General features: G+C 42.5%; 1 non-coding gene across 1 annotated transcript; it reads right to left on the bottom strand.

Annotated features, from left to right (window-relative positions):
• Positions 1–11,663: 11,663 nt before the first annotated feature.
• LOC145392685 (5S ribosomal RNA) lies at positions 11,664–11,782 on the bottom strand. The gene has a single exon (XR_013896062.1). It is a non-coding gene; the product is annotated as a 5S ribosomal RNA (ribosomal RNA).
• Between the last annotated feature and the right edge of the window lie 3,039 nt (positions 11,783–14,821).

Genomic DNA, 14,821 nt, shown 5'->3' with positions numbered 1-14,821 from the left:
CAGGGAGTCGCATTGGTGTTCTAGAAAGGGCAGAAGCATAGGTAATTCCCGGCTGAAAGAAGAGTGTGTGGGCTCTCCTTTTGGCTTCAGGAAATGAAACCCTCTCACGTGTATGAATGGATAGGATCTCCTTTTCAAGGCAGAATCTTGGACAATTTTTTGATGAGACAGCATGAGGACCTCCACAGTGATAGCATTTAATAGGTCCTGTACAGTCGTTGGAATGGCTTGATCCACCACAAGAAACACAAATACCAGGAAGTCCAGCCTGTGCACGGCGGCAAAATTTGCTGACATGGCCATATCCCTGACAGTGGAAACACCGCCTTGGGGTAGGCACATATGGCTTCACAGGAAGTGACAGCCAAGCAAGCTTCACAGATGTAGGCAGTGTCAATCTGTCGAATGTTAGGAACAATGTTGGAGTCGGGGTTAAAATACAGTTGATCTTCTTCTGGAGGCGTTCAACTTTCACCATGCCTGAAGCCTGCAGTTCCTCCAACAACCAGGCCTCCGAGAATCGAAGGAGATCACGCGAAAAAATCACTCCTTTACTTTGATTAAATGTACTGTGTGGAGTGCAGGAAACCTCTGATCCAGAAGCTGAGGTCAAATTCAATAATCTTAAGCTCTCTTCAGGAGACGATACTTCTATAAGGATGCTTCCATCGCCCTGTGAGGTTATTCGGGGTTCTCTGCCACATGCTGAAATAATGTTACGGTGTAACTCAAATATATCAGTATCCAGCACAGATCCACCTGTGGAGGATCTGAGCACCAGATACTTGGCAAAATGCTCAAGCATAGTATCATCTGAGCTGAACTCGACAGCCGAACCAACCAAACGTGGCCTCCTCCTAGTCCCAGTTGAACGCTGGGGCAAAGGAGGAAAGTCACCAGTGGCCTGGAAAGGCTGTAGAGTGGCTATGAGGGTGGAGCAGTCTGGAGAACTTCCTGGGACAGTGGCAGTGTCATCAACATTTTTTTGTTTGTCACCCATATTATTTTGCATGAACTTCATTCCCCCACCCCTCCACCCACCACGGAGTCCAACAAGGGGAGGTCATATGCCAGGGATAAACACCACTGGCGACCCCAGAGGTAGAAGGAGAGTATACGCAGGTAACCACCAAGGGACCCTGACAAGGGTGACTCCAGGACAATAGGAGCCACCAGGTCCCCCAGTGCCCGCTTGACCCTAAAGCCACTAGGTGACTAGCCTACGTGGCTAGCCAGTGACCAGCCGATTGACCTGGTCATGCCCAACCAGGCCACCCGTCTAGCCAAAATAAGGGACCAAAGAGGCGTATTGCTAGCTGCAGGGCGCAGCGTACACAGCGTCGCTCAACCTCCAGGACTCCCGTCTCCCAGCATTACGGGACGTCACGCACGGCAAACACGTGGGGAGGCAACAGTCCCGCCCTAGATGGCAAATGGGCAGGGACTATCACTAGCAGGCCTCCTCCACCAGTGATGCAGGGGGCGCTTGGTCCACGTGGCTGACAAATACCGAACCCTGCAAAGGTAGGCATGCCTCCAAAATAGGTGGCACCGCCAACCACGCTTCAAGCCCCGCCACCACGTCAAGGTGACCCCCTGCAGCGGGGTGGTGGTGGTGCACTCAGTGGTAAGTACCCCAACCGAATGTTTTTCGGGAGGTAACTTTAGGTTTCTTTCATAGTTTCCTTGGTGCTAAAATTTATTTAGGATATTCCTGTGTGTGTTTTGAGGTCAAAATATGACAGAATGACCCAAAAACAGTGCCAAAAATAGGAAGGGCCCTGTACATACAGTAAAGTAGAGTATTCTTTGTTTTTCAGTGGTTTTTCTCCATTGTTTTCATGGTGTTTACCATTATTTTTAATATCCTTACGTGTGTTTAGATGTCTAAATATGCCCGAGTGACTGGAAAACAGTGCCAAATTAAGCATAGGTACTGTGCAAATAGGTTGGAGGTGGGTATAGGTAGGGTCTGGGTATGGTAGGGAAATAGTGTTCATTCTCCGGATGTTGCCACTACCCGGACACGCCTTTGGCTCTATTATGTCCAGATAAATGAGGGATTACTGTATAAAATAAAATTTCCTTGAGAAAATTCACTAATAAATTAGCATTCTGCATCCAGCTACAGTAGGTCAAAAGATAAGATATACATACATACATACATATATATATATATACATACACATACATATATATATATATATATATATATATATATATATATATACATATATATATATATATATATATATATATATATATATAATAATAATCTGGCCTTTTGTTTCTCAAAAGCGCCAGTTCTTCCTTTTGGGAATTCACTAGTGCTCAACACACATACATTATTTTTACAATTACAAGAATTGTGACATTTCTTGTATATAATACAAGCTACATCATATATACATGAAAGTGGCAAAAATTAAACAATATAATCATCCATCATAGTACCTCTCTCCAGGTCGTAGCATTTTGAAAAAAGAAAGGCTTTCAGCTGTCTCTTAAAGGATTCAACAGTAGAGAGTTGTCTTATGGACAATGGCAATCTGTTATATAATCTAGGGGCTCTATATGCAAAAGAACGATCAGAGAAAGATGACTGGTGAATGGCTCCTGGCTCATCAAGACGCAAGGAATCATCTTCACTGCGTAACATCACACCCGGGCGTGTCGATGGGAGTTTTAACAATTCAGCAAGATACTTCGGTTCACCAAACTTAAGAACCTTGAATGTAATAAGACACAGTTTAAATTCAATTCTAGCCTTTACTGGTAACCAATGCAACTCAATCAGAAACGGGGTAGTTGAGGTTCTCGGGGGGTAGACCAAAGATAAGCCGTGCCGCCCTGTTCAACGCAGACTGAACCTTTGTTAGTATAATATTTGGAAGACCAACCCACAGTAAATTACAATAATCAACACGAGACAAGACCACTGCATGGACCAATGTTAAGAGGCACTGTCTATTCAGGAATCTTCTCACAGAGTACAGATTTCTGATATGCAAAGTTACACCCTCTTACAACCTGATTAATGTGTTCTTTGTAATTTAACTTAGAATTAAAATAAACACCCAAATTTCGAACAGAACTGACTGGATGCAGCTGTGACACACCAATGTTCAAAGCCAGGGCATTGTCAGTGTCATCACCCCTTCCGTTTCCTCTGATGATGATGATCTCAGTTTTACCATCATTCAGCTTAAGTTTCCTCTTAGCCATCCAAATCTTAATATCAGACATTAGAGATTCAAACTTTATCTTAGTATCGTTGATATCTGACATCTTAACATAGAGCTGGGTGTCATCAGCATAAAAATGATAGGACACATCATGAGCATCAAGTAGAGACGATAAACTACTTGTGTAGATAGTAAATAGAATTGGACCCAAAACTGATCCTTGAGGGACTCCAAATAGAAGAGGAGCAGAATCAGAGCTAGCGTAATCAACAACCACTCTCTGAGATCTGTCCGACAGATACGACTTAAGGAGCAAAAGGGCACTATCACAAACGCCATAAAAATACAGATCATCCAACAATAGTTTATGATCTACTGTATCAAAAGCTGCAGACAGATCCAAAAGAACTAGGAGAGAGGACATCCCACTACAAGTGTTTGCCACCAAGTTGCTCTGAATCCTTGTTAGTGCAGTTTCAGTCAAATGGTATTTTCTGTATGCTGACTGAACAACAGGAACAACTCTGTTGTGTTCCAGTAGTGGTAAGAGTTGGTCGAGTATGGCCTGCTCAATAATCTTGGATGAAAAAGACAGGTTAGAGACAGGACGATAATTTGTCATGCTCTCGACATCAAGGCCAGGTTTCTTAATTAGAGGCCTAAGCAAAGCACGTTTCTCAGACTGCACAAAATTACTTTCTAAGAAGCATCTATTTATTATGTTGCAGATAAAGTCTGCAGCATGCTCATACACATCAGGCAGTTGTGACATGTTACATGGATTGAGTGAGCAAAATGTTTTATTAAGTTCTCTGACGTAACATTTGACTTTGTTTACATCCAGTGGATGGAATGTTGAAAGCAAATGATCCCCAGTGCACCGTGGCTGGAAGTCAACTGAGTATGCTTCACTAGGAGAACTGCTGTCTAAATCACTTCTTATGCAAGCTATCTTACTTGTAAAAAATGAAGCAAAATCAGAAGCCAATTGGGGATCAGATAAAGAAGTTGGTTTAACAATTACATTCCTCCGACCAACCAAATTGTTCACAACTGCAGACAATTTTTTTTGATCACCACCACATGAATCAACTTTATTTTGATAATACCTAGCCTTTTGGGCTTTTACAGTGTGAACGACTGCTCTTCTCGCAAAAACATAACGCAAACGAGTTACTTCGGTCCGCTGCAAGCGCCACTCACGTTCTGCCCTTCTACGTTGTCTACGCAAAGAATTAATGGATGGACCATACCACGGAGAATTATCACATACAGTGATTGTTTTTACTACCTCAGGACAATAATGGTCAAAAATTGACCTGAGCTCGTTGTTGTAAATATCAACCAATTCACCAGAAGAAAGACTTGAAGAATCGATGGAGTTTAAACGTTGATCAATTTCAAAACACATCAACTGGCAGTCAACATTGTTGTAATTTCTGAACCTGATGACCTTTATATATGAAGGGGATTTCGGGACATCAAAACTAAGAGTGATCAGAGCATGCTCAGAGATGAGGGGGTCAAATGAGTCAACCTCCACATCTGATATGCGCCTGCAACCAACAGGGGACAAGATCAAGTCAAGGACATGTCCTGAGACATGAGTTGGATTACTCACATGATTGAAAAAATTGTTCTGGGTGATCAACTCAAGGAATTCTGAAGAAAATGGTTTTGACTCTGGACTGTCAACCCAATAACTGAAATCACCACAAACAAGAAGTCCTCCAGGTTTGAGAGAAAACCCTTCAAGAAACTGCCCAAACTCCTCCATAAAACCTCAATCTCTGCCCGGATGACCTGGTCGATAGACAATTGCAATTCTAATGGTATTCTGATGGAAATTTATTAATACTTCCATAAATTCAAATGATGATGGGGTCAGGTCTGAGTCAAAGAGAGAAACGTTTGCAAGTGCTGCCGAGTAGATGAGTGCTACGCCTCCTCCTGGATAGTCAGCAGCAGGCCTGGGAATACTAATAATAGAATGTGTCTTAGGCAAAGCATTACAAATAATATCGATATCAGACTCATACAACCAGGTTTCAGTCAAGCACAATATGTCAAGCTCGTGCTGATTTAGGGTTTCATTAATATAGTCTATCTTATTACGGATGGAACGAATATTTAAAAGACCCATCCTTAACTGGTTCAAGAGGGACGTAGTCAGTTTTTTGAATGGTCAAAATTGGTGTTTTCAATCAATCTATTCCCATATATATATATATATATATATATATACAGTGCTCGTCAGAATTATTGAGCGCCCTGTGTCCCTCCTAAGAAACAAACCTTTCAACATTGAAACAACATATAAATAATGCATTCTATTTACCTTTAGTGCTTCGTAGGGTAGCCTTTACGTTTCTTCACGGACCTGAGACGTCTTGGAAGTGAAAGGGCGAGGCTCCTGAGGTGCTGAAGGGGTATTTTGTTCCAGGAGTCACAGATGGCAGCTTCCAGCTTAGGCAGAGAGCTAACGTCCTTCCCCTGGAAACTCTTCTTTACGAGTTACCAGAGGTTTTCAATCGGGTTGAGGTCTGGGCTATTTCCTGGCCAGTCTGTCATAAATGATACCTCACAGTCACGAAGCCAATTGGTGGCCGATTTGGCCTTGTGAGCAGGTGCACCGTCCTGCTGAAACACTCGTGCACCTGTTAGCTCGAATGAGTCTGGTAAATGATCACACAGAAGCTCCCAGTAAACATCCTGATTCACTCTAACATTCTTGGGAAGCACAACAAGCTTCCCCAAACCTTGACTCGAGAAACAATCCCACACCATGAGTGAATCAGGATGTTTAACTGTGCTTTCTACATACCGTGGGTCAAGTGGGTCACTACCTTTGCATCGATACACACGTGCTCCTCTGTTACAGGTAACGCTAAACGTTGCCTCATCAGACCACAACACTGACTACCATTGCTCCTCACCCCCGTTTAGATATTTATTAGCAAAGGCAAGCCTACGAATTCTCTGGCACTTGGTGAGAAGAGGCTTTTTCACAGGCCTATGACTTGTGTAACCAAGCTCATGCACCCTACGAGACACTGTTCTCACAGACATCTCACCAAACACTTCCGGGTTGCTCTCCTTAATTTTCCTTGCACTCACACAAGGATTAAACTCCACTGCACATTTTAAAACATTAACAGACCTTGAGAAAGTTTTCCTAGGCCTACCAGACCTCGGTTTCTTTGTGGGAACTTCACCACTATTTTCCAGCCGAAACCGTGCACACCAACGACGCACTGTCAATCGTGCCACACCAACCAATTCACTAATTTCCTTTGTCTGGTGGCCTGCCTCCTTAAGAGCAATGATCTGGGATATGATTTAACTCGATAGTTCACAGGTAGGTGCCATAACAAAGTGGTGAACCCCAAAACACTGCGGGACACTCGGTAAAAAATGGCGCAATTTGAGAGGGACACGCGGCAGAGTTCCTCTCTCTCAGGCAGCCCGTGGGCGACTGAGGTGGGAACCAACCAGCGTGTCGGAAGGCCTCAGGCTACCGTGACGTCATGCTCGCGGCGCAAACTTGTGGCTCAATTGTTACCCCCCAAAATGGGTGATTCTTTTTTGGCCATAAGTATTGCGCGCCCGGCGGACAAAGCTGAATAATTTTGATGAGTACTGTATATTTATATATATATATATATATATATATATATACACACACACAGTACCCTCGCGTCCAACACGCATTTGTCCAGCACGATTCGCGTCCAGCATGGACAGCAAAAAATTAGTACGATTTAATACAATTCAATTACTGTAACATGGGTGCATTAGCATAACATGCACGGAGGTCCGAGAAGTGGGCAAAATCCGCAGAGTTCGCCTCTAGCACAATCACCCCTGGTCCAACACGGTCATACTGGACGTTCCTGTGATGCTGACAGCCAATCAAAACTTCTTATCAAGTTGCCTCCCCCACCTGCTATCGTGACGTGATCGTGATGTTGCCCAATCAAAAATGCTTCTGCTCTCACGTGATGTTTTGTTTTAATTTCTCCCGCCACAGTGCCACTCGGTCGCATTGGAAGGTGCTTTTTCCTCGCTGTATTTTCTGCCCTTGCTACTGCATTTTATTCTGCTCACGATGCCTAGGAAGTCTTCTGAGAACCTCAAGAAGCGGCGGCACCTCCCTCAGGCTACCAAGCTAGAAATCATCGAGAGGAAGAAAAAAGGGAGAGGAAAGTGGACATCACCAAGACCTACGACGTGAATGAAGCCAGCATGAGGACCACCATAAAAAACCAAGACAAAATCCTGGCAGCAGTGAAGGCTTACAGAGTGCTAGGACAGGCAGAAGCAGGACCTTCCATGGATGTGGATGAGGATAGTGATTCTGAGTGTGATTTCGCAGGATTCATGAGGGATTTTGAGGAGTAGCAGCCATTACCCGCTAGTGACGCCACCAGCCATCCTCCAGGGACCCAGTAGGACTACCTACAGCCTCAGATACCACCTTCCATTTCCAGCAAGCCCACCAACACTATCCTAAAGGGTTAGTTATCATTCATAGTACAGCACCATTTATTATGATTACAGTAGTACCAATATATGTAAAGGTATATGGTAGGTATTTAGGGTGACTTTTCCTAGGGTTGCTGACATAATTCATTTTTCCCATAAGCTCTGTTGTTTGTCCAACACGTTTTTAGCCCAACACGGGACCTGTGCATGACAATATTACTGTGTTGGACGCGAGGGTACTGTATATATATATATTAATCCATATCTTTCCAAACATCAGCAGCTACCCTTCTCCATCCTCCTACAGAACAAAAAAAAATCCATTATTGCACACGCGCACACACACACACACACACACACACAAAAGCTAGCCTTCTACAACTACAGTGCTTGAAGGAGAAAAAGAAGCTGCTCAGGAGAAAATCCATTGTTCTAATTTATAAAAAAAAAAAAAAAAAAAAAAAAAAAAAGCCAGCATCATTAACAATGAGGCTGGGGTGTTACTGTGCAAATATTTTCAATACTTGGGAAAAGTTTTCAGTATCACCTTCTGGTTTGCCTCCAAATATAGCGTTGTTTTGTTTATAATGGCTCTAACATGCTTCCCTGCGGAAACAAATTTAACCCAGCCTTCATGGGGGCGAGGGGGCTCTGGTGCAGCATCTGGGAGCATTGTGTCTACGAACATTTGTACCACGAACAGTACGGTGTTCCCTCGCACAGTGTCAAGTACCCTCAGTAGTGTTTGTCATCTGGTATCTGTTCAGTTAAGTAACAGTCCACAGGTAAGTATGAGGAAGCATGAAGGAGGGTGAGAGGACACACCGTCTGGGAGGGCAGTGTGTGGCACTACAATCCTAGGGCTAGCAAATAGAAGGTTTTATTCTAAAACCCACCAATTTATCAGTCCCACCAGAATGTGGTGTCTTGTAGCTAAAAATACCCCCACCTGCAGGAGGTGGCTCACGTGGACTCGGATAATTGACCATATGAAGATTTTTTTTTCTTTTACACAGTACAGTAGAGCACCAAAAAGGAGAGAACAAAAAAAATGGCCACAGGGAAAGGAATGTGAGCTGAAAAGGACCACAAGAGGTGGAGAAAATAGCTAGTACAACAACGTATACCCTCGAGACTCATTACTTCCAAAAGGAGAGGGGATGTCTCTCAGGGTAAACAGAGGAAGGAGCACTGGAAAAGGTAAACAACTAGCTGTCCATCCATGGTGGTCCACATAACCAACGCGCTCTGCAAGAACGGATACCAGTTGACCAACACAATTGAGGGTACTTGACACAGCCCGGGGGTATACTGTACTGTACACGGTACAAGTATTCGTAGGCAAAAGGAGGAGGTTACATAGATGAAGTGCCTTCCAGCCGATGTTTCTCGTTCTGAAGTTCTTGTTCTGCTGAGTGAATCTAGTCATCCAAGGCCATGGGGTGGGCTCTGCAAGAACCCTAGCTACAAGGTGCTACATTCCGACATGATTTTTGTCTTTATTATTTTTTTCAGCACAATTTTATTGATATATATACAGCACTTGGTAGAGGATGGGGAACAGAAATGAGTAGAGTGCAGTTATAGATTGTGTGCTGGTGTACTGAAGGATCAGTAGGAGACTAATACATGCACAAACAGTTAGAGGATTCAGATCACTTTGCAATACTGGCAGAGACCAGAACTGGAAATAAATGGAAGTACGAAAGGAGGGAGGAACCAGTGCTGGATGAGACAATAAGGTTAAAAGAACCTGGATGTGAAGTAAATGATGAGAAAGGTACAGAGGAAATATGGAAATCTGTGAAGAATGGTATGATAAACAGGTGAAGCAGTACAGTATGTGATAAGAAAAGAGTGAAAAGGGGCAATGCTTGGTATAAAATAGCCATCTGTCAAAAATACAGCATTTAAAATTCTGGAATTATCATGAGCCCGAATGGAAAAAGATCTGAATTTCCTATCTACTTTCTAATTCAAACCGTTTGGCAACATTCAACTTCCTAACAGCTGACGTATACCAGTGGAGTGTCATAAGCCATCTGGGTCACTTGGGGTTAACATGTCCTTGCTTACCTACCCATCCTTGGCTAAAGACACTTTCTTCTCTGTGGCTTTCTGTTTTATAGTAATCAATCACTGCAATGGCCACCATGAAAGTTGTGAAAACTCAGTGCCCAGTAGTGCTATGAAAATTCAGTACCCAGTAGTGCTATGAAAAATCAAAACCTAGTAGTGCTATGAAAATTCATAACCTAGTAGTGCTAAGAAAAAAGCACACTATTGTACTTTAACAATTTTGCTTAAGCACAGCCCACACGAAAATCAGATTGAGGAGTTTGTGTGCAAAACTATATATATATATATATATATATATTGTGTCCAACTCTGGGCAAAGGCTTCAGGGTCTATTTCTTGGGAGCAGTGACCTGTCCTTTGGCCCAGTAATCCTCCTACACCTCAACATGTCACCACTTCGGCACTAGCACCCACCATCCATATATATATATATATAGGGCTGTATATACAGGACTAGTGTATTGGTATATAACAGACTATATAATATATATATATATATATATATACAATAGCGTGACGAAGCATGATATAACCCGTTAACTGCTATATATATATATATATATATATATATATATATATATATATATATATATATATATATATATATATATATATATATATATATATATATATATATATATATATATATATATATATATATATATATATATATACTATATATATATATATATATATATATATATATATATATATATATAATTATATATATACAACTATATATATATATATATATATATATATATACATATATTGTGTCCGACTCTGGGCAAAGGCTTCAGGGCCTATTTCTTGGGAGCACTGACCTGTCCTTTGGCCCAGTAATCCTCCTACACCTCAACATGTCACCACTTCGGCACTAGCACCCACCATCCATATTGAATACATGCTAGGGCTGTCTCGTACAGGACTAGTGTATTGGTATTAACAGAGCATCAGGGATTTTACTGATTAACTACAATAGCGTGACGAAGCATGATTAACCCGTTAACTGCTCCATACAGCCTGGGCTGTTCCGAGCGCGACTGCTCAATACAGCCCTGTCTGCTCAGGTGAATTTTGAATATAGTGCCATGGTGACCAAGGCAGACCCATGCAAGCATGGTTGAGCCTTCAAAACCGAAACTGAAAACCATACATTCCAATAGGGAATCAGACACTTTGATGGTCGTCCATGGCTTTACCAAGGTAAATATTGAGCTAATATTTCGTTACTAAATGCTTTGGCATGTGTTCTCTCAATTCCTAAGACAAAATTTGGCCTTTGGGAAATTTCATTTTTACCCCTATGTCTGCGCACGACAGACACCTCCAAAAAACCGCCATGCGCAGTTAACGGGTTAAAATTTGAAGCTCTGTGCTGGCAGTGTCACTGGCTAAAGTTCTAAAGGTGTTCACATCATTTTTACAAATCGGTGCAGAGTAAGTGTTTTGAATTATGATGCCAGAGTCGGTGTATGAGGCCAGAAGCAAGAGCAGTGGTGATTGTTTACAAGGCAGATGGACTTGCCCAATCAGGGACTGATTCATCTACAAATTTACAAAGAGTTTCCTGGTGCAATCACTATCTGTTTTTGCAGGACAACTGAGACAAGGGGAAGTTCTGTTGGCTCCTTTCTTTGTCCTCAATTACAGGTACCAAAACTACTCTGAGGTAGTGAATGTACATCTATGGATCCTGTACCATGGAAGCAAGCACAATCTGGAAATACTGCTGCCTCAGCTGGCTGTGTGTAATGATGATGGAATAAAAAATTCAAACAATCCTTCTACTACTTCCATCCATCCATCCATTGCCAGACGCCATGTATCCCAAATGGGGTGGCCAAGGGCTTAGAGTTAATTGTTTTACAGGGAGGGGCACTAATCCTCCACCAACCCCACTTGACGTAGGGATGCCAACAGCATCTGGTGTTCCCAGGCGGTCACCCATCCAAGTACTAACCAGACCCAACGTTGCTTAACTTTGCTGATCGGATGGGAAGCGGTGTACTCAACGTGGCATGGCCTCTGGCTACTTAACTTTAGAAAAAATCTAGCAAAACTCCCATCAACAAATGTGGATATAATTTTGTGAATATTTAGCTTATCAACTGACTCATTAATGACACCCAAATGCCATGGATATAACTTGTATGATACTGAGGAATGATTATTTTAAATCAGCAGTGAAGTCCTGGGGGAGTAAACATGTCAATTCTGCCCCAAAGTCTGTTTGTCTCTTGAGTTATTCTGGTTGGGTTAGAATAAGTAATTAGGTTAAATTATCACAGGTTAGGTTGGGTTAAGTTAGGGTAAGCTGGGTCAACTGGGATGAAACAGACTGACCTTGGGGCCAAATTGACCTGACAGCCCACACCAGTGTGTGGATGCTTGCCATTGCTTGCATATAAAACTGATGACGTTTTATCACTGACATTTTCAGAAATCCACATTTCTGCAATATTTAAAACAAGTCTCTCTAATCATGAGGCTCTAGTTTACTGATAATACCTACAACTGTAAATTATATTCATGGGAGCTTCACTAGATTTTCTTTCAAACTTTTATCCACGGATGCAGTTAACATGGGCTGGCACCCAGCAAAATGAAACTCTCTGACCATGACGGCCCATGAGGAGGAACTTTCCTAAAATTTTCCACAAGGGGTGGGAAGAGTTAAAGTGCTGAAGGGCACATAAGGCTGGCTTGGAGTCACTAAAATCGTAAAACTAATTGCCTTACACGTAGAGATAATTTGGACAACCATCAGAATTGCTGACAGCACACCAGTAAAAATTGAAGCTAAGGTGGGTATGGTGCCACTCCAACTAAAATCAGGGAAGACACTGCCAAATCAAATGCCAGCATCTGACTTTTAGCCATCGCTACCAACAGTGATAAACCCAGTATGAAGGGCAGCATAAAAAAAAATAAAAATAAAAAAATAAAAAATAAAAAAAATAAAGTGCTAATCACCACATCTGATGTCACAGACACAGGAGGCTGTGAAATACCAGCAAAATCTGACCTAAGGTAACACCCAGGATGGAACAACTGATGTCCTTACATCTAAGACTGGAGTACATGGAAGACTGACATCTGTTAAGACTAAAGGGGTGAGGAAACAGATGGTCATAAAATGGGTGGTGGGCAGAACTAAAAAGATGGGTGGTGGGCAGAACTAAAAATACAATCATGTGTTGGAGTCTCAAGATGCCTCTGGACTCTGCACCAGCACCTTGCTATATGGGACCAAAACTGTAGCTCCTGCCCCAATACCCCTGCATCCATGTGCATGCTTGGGAAAGGGGAAGTGTGAAATGCTACTGTAACTTAACAAAGGCCTGCATGATATACAGTCTGTAAGTAAACAAAGACCTGCATGATGTACAGTCTGTAACTAAACAAAGGCCTTCATGATGTTCAGTCTGCAACTAAACAAAGACCTGCATGATGTACAGTTTAAGATTCAAAACAAGGCAGGGGTAGCTGAAGAGTACTCCTCACAGCCATACTCCAGTCTGGATAACACCAGATGGAGCAGCAGGAGGGTATGTCTGTCAGCACTCCGTTTAGTACAGACCAAAACCTTTACAAGGTTCAAAACCTTCAGATGGGATGTCTTTACCTGCTTCAAATGTGGGACTGAAGTAGTACAGAGGTAAAGGAAAGGCCTAAATCCTTACCTCTTCCTTACAAGCAATCATTTACCAATTGTAATAACTAATCTGGGTCAGAATGCACCCCACATAATCAGCAGGGTGCACTGCAATGGTCAGGTAAGCAGAATCTAAAGCCACGCTTCTGAGCCCAGGTAAAATTCCGATCTATTACATGATGTAGTCTGCACTCTGCCACTAACATATGGAATGCAGCAAAGGAAACAGAGAAGTCATCTACGAAGAGGGAACTCATCACTCCCTGTGGTAGAACTTCCACATTCCCATTAATTCCAGTACCAAGTAATGCCACACTCAAAACACTTCCCTATGGCAATCCCTCTTCCTGAGTGTACAGAGAAGAGAAATCACAACCCACATGCACCTATGCTTCCCTTCAGAGAGGAAGCTCCAGATAAACATGGGCAATCAACCCAAAAGACTATAAAAACCATACAAATGAGGTCTGGATAAAATACCATGATGCAAAACCATGTCACATGCCTCCTAAAAATTACATGGTTAGAATAGAGGTTAAGAGAGCACAAAGTGAAAGATCTTTGTTGTTGACACACACAGATGTAAAACCTGCACAGTGAGAGACAAGAAAGCTGTCAAGGTTGCAAGCTATAGAAAACACCTTTCACAGAACAGCTGCAAACATGGGAAGGATGGAGGATGCAATTAATGGTGAAATTTATGGATGCTATGGATTGGCATAAAGAGCTGTAGAAGTGAGATGTGGAACTGCTGAGTAGATACAAATGGAATATGCAGAGATAGTAGAGACCAATATAAAGTACACATACAGGGTTCCAAAGAAAGTTTATGAAACTGGGATCAGGGCCCGTGTTGGTAGAGAGAGACCTTCTGTGATATGAAGAAGAGTGGTACAATATAATGGTGAAAGAGCAGGAATAGGACGAGCAGTGTGTAATAAGCCTGCAGAAAATTCTGTTCAGGGCATCCCATTCAGGGGTTCCCAGGAGGGAGAAAGGCATCAAAAGATGATGGGTAAGGGGGGGGGGGGACTTCTGCATTCAGTTAAAGTAGACCAATTCAGGTGGATCCAGCCCCTCAAAGTGACTGAGCTTTGACTGGCTGGGGTGTCTGCTTACTACAAGAAACCCCAAATTTAAAATTTCATACTCAGTTCTGACCGACTTCCATAGGTCAATGAAGTCAACCAGGATCCATCACTGCAATTAAGTTATTTCATTTAACCGCTTACCTGCTGCCACTCAGCAATGAGTAACTGCTCACTCTGACCTTCAGCAACTGGGCTGAGTAGCCTAGCACCAAGTCCCAATGCTCCTCGTGGAGTAATACTGGACTGGATGAAGGATGAAATGTTTCTGAAGGGAAACTATTTCTACGCTGACTGAAGGGTTGAGAGAAAGGATGAAACTGGAG

Source organism: Coenobita brevimanus, chromosome 2 (genome assembly GCF_032717465.1).
Source record: "Coenobita brevimanus isolate Jiangsu-jjx chromosome 2, ASM3271746v2, whole genome shotgun sequence".
In the NCBI taxonomy this organism is placed as follows: Eukaryota; Metazoa; Arthropoda; class Malacostraca; order Decapoda; family Coenobitidae; genus Coenobita; species Coenobita brevimanus.
The sequence above is the reverse complement of the archived record's forward strand: the minus strand, read 5'-3'. Positions and strand labels throughout refer to the sequence as shown.